Consider the following 22,089-nt stretch of genomic DNA (forward strand, 5'->3'; position numbering starts at 1 on the left):
CTCTAAGCACCCAGATCCTCCCGGTCCAGTGGGGGGTAGCCCTAATCTTTGCTGAGTGGATTCCTGCCTCGATCATTTTCACTCAGACCTACTTCTCTTTTGAATGCCTTGTCTGTAGGCTTTCTCTCTCGCCTACCCATTCTCTTACTGTGGTTACCATCTACCGGCCTCCTGGTCAAATCACCTAATTTCTCCGAGTGGGCAGACCTCTCCTCCTCCCTTCTGGCCTCTAACACTCATCTCCTCCTCCTCGGTTACCTAAATATACATTTAGACCATGGGTGCACAACATAAGGCCCGCGGGTCAGTTGCGGCCCGCCATGCTGTTTTTTCCGGCCCGCGAGGCACAAAGACTTTCCTAATGGAGGGTGGGCCGCAAGCAGCATCGGCCGCCCTCCATTAGGAAAGTCTTTGTTGTCTTCCGGGCCGGACAAAACACTGGCCGTCATTGGCTCAGCACAACGCACCACGTCGCTCCTATGAGCCACGTAGTGCGTGTGTGCTGCACCAATGGAGTGCCAGCACTATGGCTGGCAGGGCCAGTAAGGCTTGATGCCGGAAGGCATTTCAGCCTTGCTGACCACGCCAGCCGTAGTACCACTCACCTCGCCAGCGTTCCAGCTTACCTGCCTTCCAGCACGTCTCCGATAAGTGGTCTGTGTGTTTGTGTCAGGTCTGTTCTGCTGTATGTTTGTGTTGTGTATGTTGAGATGCGGGGGTGGGGGGTGTGTCAGATGTGTATGAAAGTTTGTTTTTGAGTGTTTGTGTTGTGTAGAGATGAGGGGTGGGGGGGCGTGTCGGATGTGTATGAATGTTTGTTTTTGAGTGTTTGTGTTTGTTGAGATGGGGGCGTGGGGGGCATAGTGTTTGCTTGGGGGTGGGAGACATGGGGCATAGTGTTTGGTTGGGGGTGAGGGACAGGGGGCATAGTGTTTGGTTGGGGGTTGGGAGCCATGGGGCATAGTGTTTGGTTGGGGGTGATGGGGCCATGGGGCATAGTGTTTGGTAGGGGGTGGGAGCCATGGGGCATAGTGTTTGGTTGAGGGTGGTGAGGGGGCCATGGGGCATAGTGTTTGGTTGGGGGTGGTGAGGGGACCATGGGGCACAGTGTTTGGTTGGGGGTGGTGAGGGGGCCATGGGGCATAGTGTTTGGTTGGGGGTGATGAGGGGGCCATGGGGCACAGTGTTTGGTTGGGGGTGGTGAGGGGGCCATGGGGCATAGTGTTGCACTCCAAGAGTGAACTCAATAATAAAGCTAAAACAGGCACAGATAGGAGATGTTACATCCTTTGCTGTTTTGAGGAAACCTGACTCAAGGAAGGCCATACTCCTCTTGGGCAACCCAAACAGCAAACTATAGCAGTCCAAAATAACGGAATGTCCAATCAAGGGTCAATAAAATATATATAATTTAATTAAACAGACGATATACAGTAACTAAATCGAAATAAATGATAATAATGGAAAATGTGTAGTACAAAATGTAAGTTTGAAATGCAATAAAAATCGTTACCCCTCAAAAACATATTCTTTTCCATGTGTTTAATACAAATTGGGGGTTGAAAAAGCCTCCGGACATGTCCCGTCTACCGCCCCGCCCACTTTTACTTTTCGGCCCACTATAGCCCTCATGTAAGGTACTTTCGACCCTCTTTCAAAATCAGTTGTGCACCCCTGATTTAGACTCTCCTTGCTCCTCCTCTGTAATCTTCCATGACCTCTGCGACTGCCTCTCCCTTTCCATCCTCCCCTCTGGCCCGACTCACTCTGCAGGGCACACACTCCATGTCTTGATCTCCTCTGACCTCCCCCTCTCCAACCCTCTGACCACTCCTCTCTCCTGGAGCGATCACTCCCTCCCCTCATCTCATCTCTCCCTCTCTTCCCCCCCAAGCCAAGCCTACCCCAACACTGCCACCTACCTTCTCGGACATCCCGCCTATGAAGCGTGTCAGTTGAGGCTTTTGACGCCACTTTCTCCACCCCCCCACCTTTGGCTGTCTCTCATCCTGATACAGCCCTGTCTCTGCTCTACTCTTCAATTTCTGATACGCTTGATGCTCTTGCCCCTGTCATGAGGATCCGTTTGAAGTCCAAAGCCAAGTGCAATTCCTGGTATGACTGTGACCTAGCTACACTTAAACGTAAGTGTAGGGCAGCTGAGAGGAAATGGAGGACTTCCTGTTCATCCTCTGACAACTGGCCTGTCGCCTGCTACAAAGGCAATACCGACTCTGTCCTCACCAAGAAGAGTCCACATTCAAACTCGTCTCTGCAGCATCTAACAACTCGGCCAAACTCTTTAAAATCTGCAAGGAGCTGGCCAACCCTGCTGCAGTCTCTATCCCTCCTGTTGCCTCCCAGGCTCTTTGCAATGCCCTTGCCTCTCACTTCATTAAAAAAAAACCCAGGACATCCTGTCCACCCTCTCCACGCACACTCCTCCTCTTCCCTCTCCCTCTGTGCTTTCTGACCCTTCTTTGGCCACCCTCCCACCATCCTTCTCGTCCTTTCCTCTTTTCACCCCTAACGAGGTTGCTAGACAAGTCCGATCTATGAAAGCCTCTTCAAAACAGGTTCATCCCTGTTCCTCTAAAACCATCAAGGACCACATTGACACCCTCGCTCCGGCCCTTGCTGATTTTTGCAAGCACTCCTTTGCTTCTGGATCCTTCCATTCGCCTCTGAAACACTCCTTTGTGCATCCTCTTCTCAAGAAACCCACAGCTGATCCTTCTTGTCCAGCTAACTATCGCCCAATTTCCATTACTCCCTTTCTTGGCAAACTCCTGGAAAAGTTGGCCATCTCTCAGCTTAACCTTCATTCCAATTCTGTTGGCTGTCTCCATTACCACCAGTCTGGCTTCAGAGCTGCCAGAAGCACGGAAACTGCTCTCCTAAACATCCATGAAGATCTGCTCACCAACCTTGACTCTAACATTCCATAATGTCCTCATCCTCATCGATCTCTCTTCTGCCTTCGACACGGCCAACCACACCATCCTGCTCAACCGTCTCAGTGAAAACCTGGATATCACTGATCAGGCTCTGGCCTGGCTGACCTTTCCTCTCAGATCGACCCTCCCAGGTCCAACTTGGGTCCTTCCTTTCCTTCTATCTTCCTCTCTACCTGTGGTGTTCCCCAGGGGTCGAACCTCTCGCCCTGGCTTTTCAACCAATACCTGGCAACTCTCGCCCACTGCATTGCCATTTTCTGCTCAAATTTCCAGTGCTACGTTGATGCCACGACTCATTTTCAAGCTGCCCTCTGCCACCTCCTCTCCCATCTCTGATTGCCTAACTGCCATTCAAGATTGGTGTGCAGCCAGTGATCTTTGTCTGAATGCCAGCAAGACCGAAATCCTCCTCATCGGCAAATCTTCACCATCCTTTCCCCTCACTCGCTGGCCGGCCTCCCTTGGCCGCCCTCCTACCCCCACCTGCGAGGCTAAGAACCTCGGGGTCATCTTTGACTCCACCCTTTCCTTCTCCGCCCACATCTGAGGTCTCTAAAAAGTCAAATTTCCGACTGTACCTCCTCAGAGGTACTCTGCCTTTCCTCTCCTTCCACCAGAAGCTCATGGTATCACAAGATCTGGTTCTCTCTAGCTTGGACTATTTTAACAGCCTCTTTCTAAATCTACCTGCCTCCACTCTCCGCCCTCTGCAACTAATCCAGAACAGGACTCCAAGACTTTTCCTTGGCCTCAAGCACAGGGATCGTATCTCTCCAGCTCTGAAATCTCTCCACTGGCTCCCAGTGGATGCAAGGATTAAATTCAAAACCCTCTGCAGTGTCCACAAGGCTTTCTGGGGCTTGGGTCCAAAATACCTTCAGCTATCCCTCCGTAAATATCTCCCCTCTCGAGCTCTTCACTCCTCTACCTCCAACTCACTCGGGGTCAGTCGGTTTTCTAAGAAACGAGCTGGGGGTAGATCTGTCTTCGGCTGGGACCACTTGCAAACTGCTGGCTGCATTACCACTGATTGTTGTCTTTATTATTTATTTATTATTTATCTGTTTCTCCTCTGCTTCGCACTTTCCACCTCTCCCCCCCTTCCATGCACTTCCCCTCCCGCTCTCCCATGCACTTACGCGTTCTCGATGTCACTGGGCCTAGTAAGATCGCTGTTTTGTTCTCCTCTGTTCCCCTCCATTGCCTTGTCGCGCTCTGAAACATTTGTGTACGAGAGCGATAGAAATAAAATATCAATCATTCTCTACACACGTTTTCTCTGTAGTACAATTATGTTTTTCATTTACAACTGCTTCAGTGCGTTCACCCTTTTCGAACTGTTTTTGGTTGTATTGATTACATTTCCTATTCTTGGGTCTTCCTAAAATATGAAGTCTTCAGTGGGACCAGAATGCTGCTAGAACTATATTAGTAGTGTGAATATCTGATAGTACTCCAGCGATTAAGTCTCTAATAATGGATAGCCATATCAAATTCAAAGTCCTTAGTCTCATTTTTAAAAGCTTATAGTCTCCAAAATTCCTCACAGCCTCATATTTAAAAGTTTATGGTGTCCACTCCCTTTTTTGCTGCCCTGTCTATCACCCTGTGACAAAATATGGTTTTCTCTGCTTCAGTTATTGCTGTTCCATTATTCTGCTTTACCAGTCTAGGTGGGTGAGCCTCTTTGCTTCAGTTAATCTCTGAAATAGTCTGTCTGATCCGTTTTCCTTTAGGAAAGCTCTTAACATGTTTTCCCCCCTTTCACTCTTACCCTGGATTTCAGTAGTTGACAGTGGTTTCTTTGTAAAGTACTGTTTAGCATATCGATGCCAAAATGGTGCCTTTGTGCTATATAAACTAAAGCAATTAAAGGCTTGTTTTCATGTTTGTCTCCTTGCTTTTCTTGGCTTCCGGCCTTATCATTTGGCTTATTGTGGTGTATTGGCCTTGTGGGATAGTTTCTGAATCATCTGCAAATGCTCTGGTAGTCCTGTCCCAGACTGCAAGATACGTGAACAGGCCAGCTTGGAGAGTCAACTAGCAGAAGAACCTTCAGGGTGAGCTTGGGAACAGTGGACTTCTTCTGACCCATGATGACTGCTGAAGGTGTCTCACCAGCTAGTCCCCGTGGATCTGTCATCCAGTCGGCCAGGCGACTGCCATGGCTTTTGGATCCAGTTCCTCGGGTGGACCAGTGGGGGAGTGGAAGTGGGGTCACCAAAGGTTGAGTAAGACTTGGTATCCCCTTCCTTGCAACACCTATTCCTCAACCTATCCTGTAGGATATTTAGAAGCTCTACCCTCCCACCCCCACTTTTCCAACACACAAACTTTAGTACACCATGACAGACAACGGACTGACACCAGAGCTGTTTACCTGACATGTCCCAATACAAGGGTCAGGCAGATTCAGTCAATTGACAGTCACGCATACCTGAAGGCCCTTTACCTTCCCCATTGGGATAAAAGGCAGAGCACGATAGCACACTTTGAGCAAGGCCAACTGCATGAGGAAACAGTTATTCCAGGACCACAGTTCAAACGGAGAAGAAAGACAGCAAAAGCTGAAAGAACAAGAAGGGAAGTGCCCTTGTCCTTTTCAACTAAGACCTGCAAAGCCTCTGAAAAAGGAAACACAAGACTGGGAATTACAGCTTGTGTGGAGTAAGAGATCTCACCATCACATAGGGGTTCTCCCGCATTGATGGTACAGGTGGGGAGGCATGCTGGCTACTGTGGTACCATCCTTGACTCCGAAAGCAAGACAAGCCAACGGGTTCAGCACAGCTGGTGAATTGGAGAAAGCTGATTGCAACCTTGGGAACAACACAGTTTGGTTTGCTGGCAACATTATGTGAATGCAAGGATCTTGTGAACAAAACTTATGGGGGTTTGAACTTGGCCCAAAGAAGGGCCAGCTGCGGAGTGGTCAGGCACCACGCGAGTCTCTGGCTGACCCCCTTTCTTTTGTGTTGAAACTAAAAGTACCACAAGGCCCTAGGAAAGGGGGCGTGAGCAGTCAGTGGTCCTACAAGGGTCATGTCAAATCCCTTGCACAATCGAAAGTCTCTGACCCATTGCCAAGAGAAAGCTAGGGGAAGGGAAACACAGCTTTCTGATGAGATAAAATCATGAACTGTTAGCCGCCTTTAACCCAGTTCATGAGTTTCTATGTGAACCTGACAGAGGGATGCCGTGGGAAAAGCTAGAAGAAGTAAATCCTGCATCGTGAAAAAGCAAAGTGAACTGCAACATTGGCAAATGTGAACCCAGTTGAGGAGTTGAAGCATGATACACCCGAGAACATTGTGTTGATATTGAGTGAAAGGCCGTAGTGAACCTGGCAGAGGAAGGCCCACAATCCTAGAATGGTCAGAGCCCGTCTGAGAGAGATCCAAGGGGTGAAAAGCAATCACCCAATGTGCAAGGTCACTGAAGGAACTTTTGTTGTTTTTGATCCATCAGGCCTTCTAAGGCAAGCTACTTTCTTGAGACTTGGCGCTGAAGGTCCTGGTATCGTTGAATGGAACTGTGAACCTTGTCCTGGATAAGCCCAGCAGTGTGCTCTGCTCAGGAGTTCTGACTTTTCCCATGCTTAAAACGTGGGCAAGGGAGACCCGTGCTATACCGTCATGACTTATCATTTTTATGAACACTTCTTTCTTTTCTGGTGAACATTATCCTCACTGTTCTTATTAATTTAGTGGTAAGGATTGGCAATAGTTTTTTTTTTTTTGTTTTAGTATAGGCCCTTTTTATTTGACAAGACACTGCTAGGGCTGCCTTATTATTTGATGGTCATAAGCTTGCTCCCATCTTAGATTTAGTTTTATAGTAGGTGTTCTTCTCACTCATTTATACAGTTTAATAAACACCTTGAACTGTGATCACTTGGGTCTGTCTTTACTGTTGCACCATGAGTTCCTTACAATTCCCTTGAGGGATGCTAGGCTGGACGCTGGACCCCATCGTGGAGGATATTAACCCCAGCTCATGTGGGATTGAATCAAATTGGTTAAACGTTCTGAAGCCCGGCGCTGATATATAAGGTTTGATTGATGGAGGAGATGATGTTTTCAAGATGTCTACATTTTCTTGGAGACGTGGGCCTTTGAAGTAGAGCAGTCTGTTTGTACTGAATCCTTGGCTACTACAGAGCATGCAAGTTGGAGAGGGAATCGGTTGAGTTTAATGGACTTACTTGGAAACATTCCTCAACAGAATTAATTCACTTTTAGTGAGCTTCAAGTTCTGGTCAAGAGTTGGCATGTAGGTCTGCATAAGAGCAAGCCAGTGTTTTAGTTGGTCGTTTTCATATGATATGATAGATCATTTATAACATACTTAATACCCAGAGGTTTCTAAGCGCGGACCCGGGGATTGAACCTTTGTTGCTCCGTGTCGTCTTGCTTCCAAGGCGAGCACGTTGCCGCTGAGCTATCCTCCCATTGACGGAGTTGTCCTCTAAATAGATTCTCTGTCCTGGTGGATTTGGATGTTTAGCTTGCCCCCATGATCCCCCCATCCATTCAATGCTTGAAATTTGATTTTGAAGTTGTTGGTTTGCAGTCCCTATTTCTTGAAGTGGGCACAAAGAGGTTTCTTGGGGTAGAAGTCATTCCCATTTTCAATGGGGGCATCTTCTTGGGTGCATCAATGCTGACTTATTTTAATACGTACTACTTTGCACCCCTTAATGCAAATGGAGATGCCTTTTTACGGTAGGTTTGTCTTCAGAGAAGTGATGTTTTAATTGGTTATTTATGATGTGCTTAATACCCAACGGTTTCTAAGCGCGGACTCGGGGATTGAACCTGTGTTGCTCTGTTTTATCTCGCCTCCAAGGCGAGTGCATTGCCCCCGAGATATCCTCAGGAGGATATCTCGGGTGCAATGCTGATGCTGCTACCATTAATACAAACCTGCCTGTTGTGCCGTGTGGCATAGGGCGTGCTCCTATGGTGTTCATTACGCTTTTTTGCTCCCCTTTTGTTTTGTGTATTTGCCTGTTTTTAGTGAAGTAGTGCAGGTTTGTCATTTATAAGGCTGCATTTGCAGCTTGAAAATGACTTTGAAAAGGGCAGAGGCTTGTGGGACTCCATGGGTAACTTGCTGCCGGTTCGATCTGTGTGAGCCCAACACATAGCTGCCAAGTTGCCCCGTGTCATGCGTGAAACCTCATTCCTATGTTTTTTCCAATTACATGCTGGGAATTAAGTTTGCTTTTTGAGTGTGGGCCCACAAGTCTAAGCATATAAAGTTAAGAGCCTTGACTGGCTCACAATGTGGCACATGCCATGGGGCTACTTGGCATCCATGCCTTCAGAAAGAGCTCTTATCAGCTTGTGATGAGACATGCACCTTGTTCTCAAACCCATATGGGTGGCAAGTATGTTAATGAGTGCCCTGGCATCCACTGCATCGGAGGGAGTAGAGTGGTTGAGCTGGACTCCCTTTATCCTTTTTGTGCATGGCTTGGCCTGTGACTTGGATGGTGGCCGTGTTTATTGCATGGGAAGTGGGAGCTAAATTGGTAATTCTGCAGGTGGCCGTTCTCATGAATTTGAAGGAGAATACTTTCTCAATCTTTCCTGCGCTGCGCATGTGTCGTGCGCTGATGGTTGGTCGTCATATGGTGAAGTGTTTAAATTGGGGCGTGGGATTCATTGGTGTCTGTCCTTGGATCATGTTGAAGTGGGCAGCCGTAAGGTAGCTGTAGATGGGTATGCAGTGATGCAATCTCTGCAAAAATTTCACTTGTACAATTAATCGCGGCAAAAATGCCGTGGTTTGACCCGTTAAAGGTGTAAGCCATTACACCATTTAAGGGGAGCGGGTGTTGCGGGAATCCATTACATGGTTTGCGGTGGCAAAACCACAGCCTTTTTGCTGCAATATTTTGTGTCCACAGCTATTTTTCCCACGATTTTAACACATGGAACCTGTAGATGCGGGGAGGTGGAAGCCTTGGGCGCTTTCAGAATACTCCATAGATCATGCTTTCATTTTGAATTTGCTCCATTTTGAGATTTCAAGTCAATATGTGCGGAGTACTGTGATTTAGTGACACTGTTGCTTTTGACCATTAGACCTAATGCTGGTCCAATGAGGCATATTGAGGTTGGTTTATAGGGCTGATTCAGTGCTTGAAAGCCTTTTCAAAAGAGGACTATTGAGCAGTTTCATTGGGTGCTGCTATGAGCGTCCTGCATGCTGCTGCGTTTCCAAAATCATCTTGTCCATGCATCTGCATGGTGCATTTGCAGGCAATTGTGTGCAAGGGTTCTTCCGCCTGGAGTTTGTTGCATCGTAATTTCAGTGGTGCATGGGTGTTGTGACCATGATGATGCAGAGTGTGGGGAAGCTTGATTGGTAAAGTTGCTGCCACTATGGCAAGAGGTTTGGCAGTCTGTGCCCTGTGAACCTAGTAAGATGAAGTCAACCAGGAGGATGTGGGAGGTTTGCATATCTGAAGGTTTGGTGATGAGGTAGATCATTACATCAAGGAAAGCTAAATTGGCATCATGTGGCCTGTAGATCAGGTGAAAGGATGTAGTTTGTGAGATTAACAAGTGGTATAGTGGTTTTGATTTTACACGAGATTTATAAACTTGGGAGTTGTAAATTTAAGGTTGTCACTCATTTAGAACTTGCAGTTTAAAATAGTGTCTTGGTATTAGAAGTCCCCTAGGCACTTCATCATTGAGTGGTGGTTGAGGGTTTGGGATTCCCTGTTGATGGATTAAATCTCTGCAGTCCTTTGCAGCGAATCTCAAATATCCCAAAACATTGAATGTGTTTATTAATTTTTAGAAAATGTAGCACCTTCCTAGGATAAGACTTGCTAGAATTATATTTTTATAATTTGACTAGTCAGTGGCAGGCTGATTTGGGGAGGACTGTTTGACGTTGTCAAAATATCTTCAACCCTCTGGATGTTGTCTTCTAACCATAATTCATTTGTCCAATACACCAACATGCTTTTTGTTCATCTGATAAAGTTGACCCCCTCCTTTTGATGGCTGTGCTAGCTGTATTGAGTTCTATTTGAACCACTATATTGCATTGGTCTAACTTGGAAATTCAATAAAAATACAAGTGGAAAAATGTGAGCTTTTTTGATTTCATAAATGCTAGTTTGGTAGACTACTTATGAAAATTTAAAGGAATAAAAGCCCCCAGCATAATTTGGTTGGAAGCCTAATTAAATGTGACTCATCAATGTTGGTGTACAGGGAACAGGCTTTCCTGCCACTGTCAAATGATTTGGGATCAGTCTTTAATAGTCTTGTGCATCAGATAGACCAAGCACATGACTTGAGGTTTTCCAGTTCAAAGAGCAAGTTACTTATCCCTGGTAACGTTCTTTCGACTGGATGTTCCTCCATATTCCTCATCTTTGACATATAATGTCCAGCTTCGGGTGCTTTGGATATTTTTTCGGCAGAGGCCGCCCTGCGTCGATAAAGTCGATGTCCCTCGAAGGCCTCCGTTGATGGTGACGTCATCCGATGTTATAAGTAGCACGCACAGCACCCGTTGGTCTCGGCTCTGTTTTTCCCTCCTTGTGTATCAGAAGTGCCGATAAATACGGGCAGGACAGTACTCTGCCTTGTGGAAACGGAAGCTGCAATAGCAATAGCAATAGAAATTCTGCAGAAGGGTAGGTTGGGATGGCAATGAGGAATACGTTGGAGGAACATCCAGTCGAAAGAACGTTTCCAGGGGTAAGTAACTTGTTCTTCGAATGAATTGTCCTCCAACGTATTCCTCATCTTTGACAGTATCCATGATAGGAGGAGGGAGAAGAATTTAGACATGCATAACTTTCAGAGGGCAGAATAAAGGACTGCCTTTCCAAAAGCAACATCCTGGGCATAGGAAGTATCCAGAGAGTAATGCCTACTAAACGTGTGTATAGATGACCACGTTCCTGCATCACAGATGTTCTTAATAGGGACCCCTCTCTGCAGGGCAGTCTAGGTGGCCGTGCCCCAAGTGGTATGGGCACGCAAACCTTCCGGAGGGTCCTTGCCTGCCAGCCTGTAGCATTCAGAAATAGTGAGGATGGTTCACCTAGACAAGGTCTGTTTGGAAACAGCCTGGCCGTCTGTGTCTGGTGTACCCTACAAAGAGCTGGTCGTCCACTCTTAATTTGGACATTCTGGAAATATAAAAGCTCAACGCTTTCCTAGGGTTCAACCGATTTAGCCTTTCCTTCTCCTTACTAAGATGCGGAGGAGGGTAGAATGCTGGTAGCACAAATTTCTGCCGTAGGTGGAAGTGTGAAACCACCTTGGACAAGGAGGGTTTCACCCTCAAAACAAACCTGTCCTTGTGGAATACAGTAAAGGGTGGCTTGCAAGAAAGCACTTGCAACTCGCTCACTTTTCTTGCAGATGTAAGAGCAACTAAGAGTATAGTCTTAAAGGTCAGCAACCTCAATGGACATGAATGCAAGGGCTCAAAAGGAGCACCCATCAGACATTTTAAAACCAGGTTGAGGTCCCACACTGGAACCTGAAATGTAGAAGGTGGGAACACATTGGCGAGCCCTTTTAGAAACTGAGTGACCAGAGGAATCTTAAAATAGGAACATTCCTCTGAAGAGTGCTTAAAAATAGAAATGGTACCAACCTGAAGACCATTGTGTGCCAATGAGAGTAGAAAGAATAGAACATCCGGTGTCATACACTGAAAAGGATCAACCTTCTTGTCTCTGCACCAGTCACAAAACACATTGCAACGGTACAGAGACTTAGTTGCTGGCTGTTTGGCTGAAAGCAACCCCTCCATCACATCATCCGGCAGGTCCTAATCCTTGTACCTCAACCTTTCAGATTCAGGTTGAGTGTTGACCTATGGGTGGAGAACCCAACCCTGCTCTCGCGAGAGAAGTCTCCCTATGTGGAAGACGTATCTGAGTACAGATTGACATATACAGAAGGTCCGCGTACCACGTTTTCCTGGCCAAATCCAGAGTATGAGGATCATGCAGTTCCCAAACCTCCTTAACCTCTTGATTACTTGAGGAATGACTGGGACTGGAGGATATGCATACAGCAGTGGGATCCACCACGAACATGTCTCCTAGCGCTCCTCTCGGAGGAAATTCCTTTGAGCAGTACAGTTTGCACTTCCGGTTGACACCGGTAGGAACAGATCCACTTAAGGGGTTCCCCAAAGGGTGAAGATCTCTTGAAGGACTTCCTGAGCTAGTTCCCACTCGTGGGAGACTGCTCTGCCTGCTAAGAGTGTCTGCGCCGTTTTCCTCCCCGCCCAGGTGAACCGCCGAGAGGGAGATTACTTCTTGAATAGCCCAATACCAGAGCTGCATTGCCTCTCTGCACGTGTTAGTGACCCTATGCCTCATTTGTTGAGGTAGTGCATGGCCAGTCATTATCAGGACATTCTTTCCCTGTACAGATGGCAGAAAAGCCTTCAGCGCTAGTCTGATCGCTCTCAGCTCCAAAAGATTGATGTATAGCTTGGACTCCAACGGAGACCAATGACCGCTGACAGTTAACTCCTTGGTGTGAGCTCGCCACCCTGTGAGTGAGGCGTCCGTCAATAGTGATCTCCGGCCATTGTTGCCAAAAGTGTTCGCCTTTCAAAACATTGTCCTCACAGGCCCACCACAGAAGATCCAGTGAGACTGGACAGAATCTGAAGGCGGTCCGACATTTGTCCCGAGAACTGGGACCATTGCGATCAAAGAGCCCATTGAAGGGATTGCGTTCACAAGCGGGCCTCTGACACCAGGAAATTGCAGGATGCCATGAGGCCGAGCAACCACAAGAACTCGACGGCCGGAAGATTCTGGGCATTCTTGAATTTCGTTACCATCTGGAAAATGTCTTGAGGTCTCAACTTGAGAGGCAAGCACTTTTCCAAGGAAGTATCTAAAACGGGCATGATGTACAGGAGCTGTTGGGAAGGTGTCATCTGGGACTACTTGAAATTGAGGGAGAAGCTGTGAAGGGAGTGGCAGGTAACGTTGAGATTATCCAAGGCTTGTTTGGGAAAACGTGCCCTGATCAGCCAATCGTCCAGGTAGGAGTTGACTTGAATCCCCCCCCCCCCCTCTCATGAGATGCACTGCCACCACCACCATCAGTTTGGTGAATAAATACCGTTGGGGCGGAGGTTAACCTGAATGGCAGGACTCTAAACAGTGCGAGCCGCCAACAGCGAATCACAGGTATTTCCTGTGCTTGAGATGGATCGGTGCATGAAAATAAGCATCCTGAAGGTCCAATGACTCGACCAATCCTGAAGTTGGAGGGTCTGAAGGATCTGAGAAAGAATGACCATCTTGAATTTCTTTCCTGAGGAACCTGTTAAAGTATCTCAAGTTTAAGATGGGTCTCCGTCCCCCGTCCTTTTTTGGGAATAAACAAATATGGGGAATATCAACCCTTGTTCCTCTCTGCCACATGCACTGCTTCTACAGTGCTTTTCTCTAGCAGGGTTAAAATCTTCTGCACAAGGAGTAGATCCAGAATCCTCAGTGTTTCCCCAGTGGATTAGTCTGTACCTTCCTTAGAAAGGGAAGGCAGTAGCCGTGGGATATTGTTTCCAGAACCCACACATCTGGAGTAATGCTCGCTATTCTTCGAGATGCTGAGATGGTCTGCCCCTACTAGAGAATTGTGACCGAAGCCTTCAGACCGGTTTTGAAGCGGCTGTTGCAGCGGCTGATGGTAAAGGAGCTGCTGCTGGAGCGGACTTGGCACCTCTACCTCGTCCACCACGAGGAAACCTTCGCTGGCCCCTTTGACTGGCCATTCCTCTCACACTTTCAAATTAGTAGTGAAAAAGATCTACCCCTCCATGTTTGTCTGCCAGTACGAAAAGGCTGAGTTTGCCTAACAGCGGCGCCTAAAGATTTGGCGGCCACCCTAGGTGTGCAACTTCTCAAGGCTCTCATCAGCCTTGCTGCCAACAGATGAGACCCTTCAAATGGCATGTTGAGAAGACGAGATGCAAAACAGACTTCTGCAACCACGCAAACCTGCGTATTATGGTGCTTGTAGCCATGAATCTGCTGATACTATCTGCAGAATCCAATCCAAACTGGAGGGACTAGCACATGGCTTCCTTGCCGTCTTTAACAATAGCCAGAAAACTGTCCCCCTCATCCCCTTCTGGAATGTGCTCCGCCGCCATGGAGATGCACTCCCACAGAGTGCGAAAATCTTGCAAGCGCAAAGGTGGAGTTGGGTTGATTTCAATGCCCTACTCCCTGCCACACATACCTTCCGTCCCCATCCATCAACCCGCTTATCGTGCCCATCAGCAGGGATGGTACGGTACGCAGCCTGCTTCAAGGTAGCCGTAGCTGCCCTGACCACCAGACCCTCAGGAGTGGGGTATTGGGACAGATAGCCGGGGTTGCTACTGGATGGGTGTTATTTTCATGTAAGACTTGTAGTCTGCAGGGTCTCTCAATTCCTGGCCACCCTTTTCTCGACCCCTGTCCAAAATATCTGTAACATCCTGATCATAAGGCGCTGGAGGTCTGGACCAGCCCAAGTATTCCACCACTTTAGACATAAGGTGCCTATATGAACAGTCTGCATGCTCCCCAGATTCTGGGTTGCCGAACTCCGGAGAGGTATCAATGCCACTTGCATTATGCAAACTGTGTCACAGGTCCTGCATCCTGCTCTCCTCAGAAATGAGGCACTCCGGCATATTTGGACTCCCATACTGGAGCCCAAAGGGGGCAACTTCCCCATCCGAATGTTCCTCTTGTTCAAAAATTGAAGTGAGATTCCTAAAAAATCCTTTTCCGGAAGAGGGACAAAAGATTTTTCTGACATGGAGCCCAGAGGCTTAGAAAGCCTTGAAGGTGTCGACTTAGCCAGAACCTTCCTTAGTGGGTCAACAGGGCCTGAGGACTGATCCTGTAAACTAGGACGCATCGACGCCTTCGGCAATGGCACTGAAGGCTTGACTGGCGTTGAAGACCCAATTGGCACCAACGACTGTTGATGGCTCTGAAGTTCTCGACGGAGACCTTGACCTCTCCATCTCAAGTGATCCTTTGACACCTTGTCTCGAGGCCTCGATGGCTCTCTATGTGGATGACACCATGAACCCGAGCTTGAGGGCGCGCGAGTATCAGGCCGAGAGCGCTCCTGGCCGGCTTCCACAGAAGGCGCAGATGGAACCTTGCCCTGTTTCTCAAAAATCTTAAGCATCTCCAACTGGAAAACTTCCCACTCTGCCGGCGTCTACATTTTGGACGGGCATGTCACCCTCTCGGGGGTACTTCCTGACAAAGGCGACCAGCAGTGCCGCTGCTTTGAATGCTTCGAGGAGGAAGAGTGGTGGGTACTACCGTGAGCGCTTTGCTTTCTTCCAACTAGGAGAGTCACCCCTTGACTCGTCAGTCGAAACCCCAACTGGTCAGGATTTATGGGGTTTGGACACCTTGCCTACCTTTTTAACTTCCCTGTCATTCCCACAAGGCCTTCCTTGTCATGGACTGACATTTTGAGCACAGACCTGATGCGTATCCGTAATACACATCTTGGAGCTGGACTCCTTACATTTCTTAAACCTGGAACGAGGAGTCTTCAGGGTAGAAGACTAAGCCATTGTCAAAGAGATAACAGTAGCACTTCAGAAGTACGAGGCGCGCAGAGTTTCAGGAACAAACACTTTTGCAGAAAAACGGAACTGAGTCCAACGGGCGCCGTACATGCTACTTATAACATCAGATGTCGTCCACGACGGAGGCCTTCGAGGGACATCTACTCAACGCCATCGATGCAGGGCCCCTCTACTGATTTTATTTTCCGAAGCTGGACATTACATGTCAAAGATGAGGAATATGTTGGAGGACACAATCCATTCGAATATATTTATTTACAAATGGGCATGTGACCAGCATAGGTGCCTGGGATTGGTCTAGTGTCGGAGTGGTTTAAAGTGCCCCAGGTGTTTCGTTTCGTGGGATGCTGGTCTCACCTAGGACCACCAAAAATATAAGTCTCCCAGATAAAGTACCCAGCTGCTTGTTTTCACAAGTCGCAGTCCTGGGGGTATTGTGCCTTCAGTGCCTTCGCTATCCCCGGGGGTATAGTGCCTATAGCTTTGCCACCTATTCTCTTCATATGTATATATAGCACCTTCCTTGCATTTACAATCCTTGCCAGGGGGATTGTGCCTAGTAGACCTGTTTGACCAGGGCTATGGTGCCCTTCTTGCCCATAGGGAATTCCCACTTGTGGCTCAATTTCCCCATCTGCCATGCTTAATGAATTTTATTTTTTAATAGCGCTTCACCAAAAGTGCTTCATGCAAGGCAGTGCAGTACAATAAGTGAAAGCAAAATTAGCACCAAAAAGTACAACCAGCCAAAACAACAAAAGCCACATGTTCAATCATATGCCATAATTTGTACCTAAGAAAAATTAAATAACATGCATAGGGTTTGAAATTGAGGGGAGCTGGGAGCTGTTTATCTCCTGCTTCTAGTGTAGTAGAGCCTGGTCAGCTTGACACTAACAGCTACCAGGATCTCATTTTGGCTCCCTTGGCCAATTGATACAGAACAAGCACACCTATGTTGATTTAATTGTGTGAATTTGGGACAATCTATAAATAAAAATGGACACAGCTATATGACATATTTGTGCAAGTTATGTGGAAGTTGATTTGCAGAATGCTATGTGCTTGCTTTGCGTCCCTCTGTGGTAGGTCCTGGTCATTGGTGAATGCTGGATACCCGGGATCTCCATGTAGCTCCTGTTTATCCTATATTCATTTTGATAAATTCATAGTGAATAGACCTTGCAGTATTTCTAGATTAGGACAAGTGACTCTCGATTTCCACATTTTCGGGGATAATGATTACAATTCCTGCTCCCATACATGCTGACATCGTTTTACCAAAAAGAAGGGGGATTGTTGGTATCCATCCTGCCGCCTTCCTGGCTCCGCCTGCCATTGGTCTCACCCCATTATTTCCAAGGGGTAGGGTGTGTCTGCACAAGTAGTATATTTCCTAGTTGGCCCTGATGGCAATGCTCAAAGATCCTCAATGTCCTCCCACTGTATGAAGCCACACAGCCTTGGTACTCCCCTCTACCTTTTTCCAGACATCTCTGGCCCTACATTGGCTCTTCAAATATTGGGGCATCCCAGGCAATCTTGGAAGAGTCCACTTTGATTCAGAAACAGTTCATTGTAAAAGTACCATACTTCCTTGCCAATGCAAGGACCAAAGACCATCTGGAACATGGTACAACAGTTCAGTGACCTCTGGAGACAAGTGGATGTCTTTGGGATCCAGGGGTGATGGCAGAGCCTACTGTAGTTTTGCTTATACTGCTTCACGCAAGGATATCTAGGAATACCCCCTGACAGATGTGCAATATATTGTAGCAGCTTACCTTCGACATCCTGCCCCATCACATTTTACTGGGCTGAGGGAATAGAAGTATCAGGTGCAGGTTTATTAGAACCATCAGTAGTGTTCGAAGTAAAAGGAACAGTTGGTAACCTTTCATATCATGTGCTTGATTTGCTAGTGCTATATCTGCCAAACATGAAGCAGACGGTCCTTCTATCACACATTGCACATATGGACCATCTTGATCGATAGTTATCAGGGGACTCATGACTTATTCTCTCGGTCTGCCATAATACTGATCTTCATTAATTTTAAGGTCTGTATTGTTTGGCACACCTGGATTAGAGAACTGGGGTGGATCTGAGAGTGGGGGCTCATAGTTCTGTTGGGGTAGATTGTTGCATTAGTTCCTCAGTGACCCTCCTGCTTCCAGTAGTTTTCAGGCTGAAGGCCTCCTGAAATCCATTCCTATGAAGTTCTGTATTGCTCCTTCTTCTCCCCTGCTCTTCCGCACTGTAACCCTTTTTCGTCTCCCTGAGACATCTGCTCTTATTTCTGTATCTGCAGGGCTATGAGCTTGATTTCACATTTGCTACCCTAAATCATTCTGATATGGGCTTCGTTTGCTAGACAATGCATATCATTTTAAACTCCTTCTGTTCTGAAAAGTCTGTGAATAAAAGCATTGGCCTGTATCTGTGGATTTTGCTATGCCAGAATGTTGTGTAAAAACCACTTTAGGCCAGTCTGGGTAGTCTACGGCTGACTCCCTTTGTTTCTTTAGTTGTTAATCCTCCCCTAATATGTAGGTCTGGGGAAAACTCGAATGTGTTTAGTAGACACTCTTGTGCCAAGTCTGCCCACCTAGGGATCAGCCACTGGCCAGCTGCCTTGTTGAATAAATCAGTCTTAATTTGCAAGCATGATTATTCTCATACCTTGGGTCATGCCAGCCCATGACAGGATTATAGCACTGAATCATGGTTCGTCATACATTTTTCTGCAAATCTTTGTGGCTCATCTCTGTTTGGAAAGTCTTTGACTAGGTTTTTCTGAGGTACCCCGCTGACCAGATTGTCTCGATTGTAGATCCCACACAACTGTTTGGAGATCTTTATGGGAGTTTCTTCATTCCCACTTGGGTAACAGATAATTGAAGGATAAAGTTACCAAGAAGCTGGGTGAACCCTGGGGGTGGCAACTCCACAGGTGTCATTTTTGGAATAGGCTGGATAACCTGTTGTGGACAGATGTCCTGGAAGTTGCGAACGGTTTGTGGGGTATACAGAGTGAGAGGCAGTTACTGGCCAAAAGCTTGATGGGAAATTGTTGGCAGACTGGGTTGGGGTATGGAGTCTGCTGGGGTACAGTATGTTTTTCTTTAAATGGGACATTAGTCAGATTAGACCAATCCCAACTCATCCTGTGTATCCGTTACCAATTGAGCATAAGGCTGAACAATTTAATTCACCCTTCAATCTCTAGTCCTTTGACTTTTCTCCCAATCCCCTTAATTGGCTGGAATTGTCTGCTCAGTGTCTCTAAGTATCCAAATACACACACAATTTGAGCAAATTGTAATTTTGAGAGCTTTCTTCATATGTAAGTCTGTTGAGCGGGGGACGGGTGAAGCCCATTTTCCTAACTTAAGGCATGCCATAAATATCTACATGTTTGGCGGTTTTCAGTGTACATGTATGCTACTGGAGTGCCTTTCGGTTGGCAAGGCACCTCTTTGGATTGACTGGTCGCCCTTATTCTGACTAATCCTGGTGCAAAAGGCCAACCTGTACTGTCGTAAGGCCCCTTTCCTATTCACTCACTCCACTTCTGCAGCCCTGAGTTTGGAGGTTTTAAGGTCATTAAGAAAGGGAAAACTTGTTCAGTGGCCCTCAGATAGGCATAGGAGAGGACATCACTCACTTGTGAGAGATCAGCAGACATGGGAGGGACAGAAAGAAATCATCAATGTTTCCCCAGCCTCCCTTTAGCTTTCCAAATCCACTACCCGGGTGGGGTATAGCTGGAAGCCAAGAGTCTCACTAGGACAACCTCATGCACACACATTCACTGACTCAACTCTCATGTCTGCTGGCTCTCTGGAGCGGACTACAGATCTTGCTGACCGACATAAGATTTGTGACTTACTGAGTTGTTACCCGACAGCATCAAACTGGAAGTATTCCTAATAGTGTTGTGCAAATTATACCTTTATATGCACGTTTCTCCCCAAAGCTGGTCGGACCCAACCTTAGATTGCGAACCCCAGTCCCAGTCATATAAAAAACACATGACAACTCCACAAATCCCAGTTTAAACTGACCATGCTATGGTTTCCTGTGTGAACCTAAAGAGGTACACCACTCATGCTCCCTCTGACTACCCCTCTGGAGTTTTGGTAGACTCCTACCTGCCTGTCAGACCAGGAGCATTATGGTTTGGAGGCGCTGTCAATATCCTCCCAGGGTGGTAGCAGGACTGTCGCAGCAGCACAATATAAAAGTAACCAATACATTGGAGAAGTAGCAAGGAACAGTTTTTTACTGTGGCATACAAAACCTGCCACCATATCCCCTTTTAAACTTCTTACATCAGCCTAACCTGTGCCTCCCTGCTCCCTCTACCCCCCAAATCAGTGTTGTATCAAACATTCTAGCTGATCAAGGAACCTCTTACCACTGAGGGCATGTAGCATTGAAAGGTTGTTCTCCTGATTCTTGGAGAAAGTCCTAAGAATGACAAGATGGAGTTCAAGATCATGTGCAGTGTGCTATAATGCCCTGGGGTTGTGTGCACCAGAAGGACCCTTGTGGGGAACAAGAGGAATAGACTGAGAAATGCATCACACAAGTCACTCCCCTGAACCCCTGTGGCAAGTTGGATCTCTTTGAACATTTAAACAGAGCAACGGAAAAGTCAAGACTTGGGAATCAGTAACAGAACACTTCAGAAGGACACACTGACCTGTTGGCGCAAAACCCTTGTAGGAAGGCGGAACATGTGTCAACCAAGTTGACCATTGAGGCTTTTGAAGCCTTTGGAAATCATGGACCCTCAAAGCTGAGAACAAATGCAGCAGTCGCAAGACTGAACCAGAATGCTCCAAAGAGTGGAACTGAATGCACCCAATAAGTGTGCACCATAGTTATGGGTCAGAGGAGGGAGTTCTATATGAAGACTGGGAATGGTGAGCGGCCAGTCGGGCCTGTCGGCAAGAAGCAGAAAGGATGACCAATTTCTCCAGAGAACAGGCAAGCTGAACAACCTAAAATAGCTGGGCAGCCTGACCAAGTTTGTGTCTGAGCAAACGGGCACAGCAGAGGCACCCCATTAGTCTCATGCCCCTAGAGGCGGTAATCCCCATAACTATCCAACTGTGTGCAGTATGAGCAAGGCTTTTGATCTACTTGCGCATGAGTTCCAGACATGCAATGAACAGCAGCATGTGTCCTCCACAATGACTAATATCCCAAGGCGCCAGCTTAGAAACTCACAAATTTAAACTCAACGTATCCTTTATGACCCAGTTGAATGATAGGACAAAATTCAAATGCATGCAGTAACGCGGCCGGAATTTCAGTAAGTAATAAGGACTATAATTACATATATTTCATCATCAGCAGTCAATGCAATAGGAAGTAAATTTAAGACATACTCTCACATGATTAATACTCTAAGTACAAGCATATTAAAATTGAACAGCCGCAATGTTTCACTCATTAAGTCCTGAGTTACTCTTAGCAGCAGGAATACGGGTTATGTCAAATGGTAATATATACAGCTTTATTATCATTTGACTCCGCTTTAACATGGCGGTCAAATTAAGCCAACGCAGAGAGGAACGAAGGACAAACTTTGTTCCCATGGAAACAAATCTACATTGCAGGGCGCGCACTCAGTGCCTTTCAGTAGCAGCGGTGCTGACGCAAGAAAGCAATGTCCGCAGCCAAGAACAGGTAAGAGGGATCCGGGGGACGTTTATTTATGTCCGCAACTGGTTTGTGATAACGCGCACAAGAATCAATGTTAAGAGCTGTGCAGAGGCTCGCGCGGGTCTTCCCTGACTCGTATTTTCATATATCCGCGTCTACGTAACAGACTAAGCATCTGTACGGATACGTTTGGCTTAATCACCAAATCCAAAATTAACTATAATACTTGCGATGCCAACAAGTATTTCCACATTACCTGAATGGACGTATGTGTGTTTTAGAGGACAAGCTGGATTCAGCATTTTCGACTTTCATTCATTATGCAAATCTGTAAGCATTTCAGACTACGGATTTCTGAGTACATTGCTTTCACTTTTACAGGGATTAACCCGTGAATTAACAGAACTCGAATTGGTAAACAGGTTTTACTATTCATAACTACGGCATAATTAAATTGTACCAGATGGAGCGTGCTAAGGGGCTATTTTTCATGAACAATGTAATTACCAACACAACTGTGTTAATACTCGAGGTACAACTCCTTTGATCTCATTATACAGGATTGAAGTTACATTAGAGATAGGAGTATATGTGTTTTGAATAATGCAAAATTAAAACTAAATGTATGAGTATGCTGAAGAGATTTGAGGTGGGACTACACATGCATATACTTATAACTTTTTCTCTTTTCTGTCTTTTTCTTTGTTTCATTTTGTCTCATGTATTGCTCATTGTTATGGTGTATGTTTGATAATCAATGGTGACTACAAAACCTGATTTTTCCTCTCCTTTTCACACATGTTCATAATTTATTTTTATTTCATTATAAATA

The 22,089-nt window shown here is 46.6% G+C and overlaps 1 protein-coding gene across 2 annotated transcripts in view; it reads left to right on the forward strand.

The window, feature by feature from the left end:
• Nucleotides 1–22,089, forward strand: part of DEGS2 (delta 4-desaturase, sphingolipid 2) — a 224,835-nt gene that overhangs the window by 99,446 nt on the left and 103,300 nt on the right. The window contains exon 1 of one of the 2 annotated variants that reach the window (XM_069637792.1): nt 21,205–21,281. The exons of the other annotated variant lie outside the window; for it this stretch is intronic. The gene's annotated coding sequence lies outside the window, so the exon portion shown is untranslated. Of the gene's footprint in view, nt 1–21,204; nt 21,282–22,089 lie in introns of those variants that run through there. 2 annotated transcript variants of the gene reach the window in all.

Source organism: Ambystoma mexicanum, chromosome 14 (genome assembly GCF_040938575.1).
Source record: "Ambystoma mexicanum isolate Mex_15411 chromosome 14, UKY_AmexF1_1, whole genome shotgun sequence".
Taxonomy (NCBI): Eukaryota; Metazoa; Chordata; class Amphibia; order Caudata; family Ambystomatidae; genus Ambystoma; species Ambystoma mexicanum.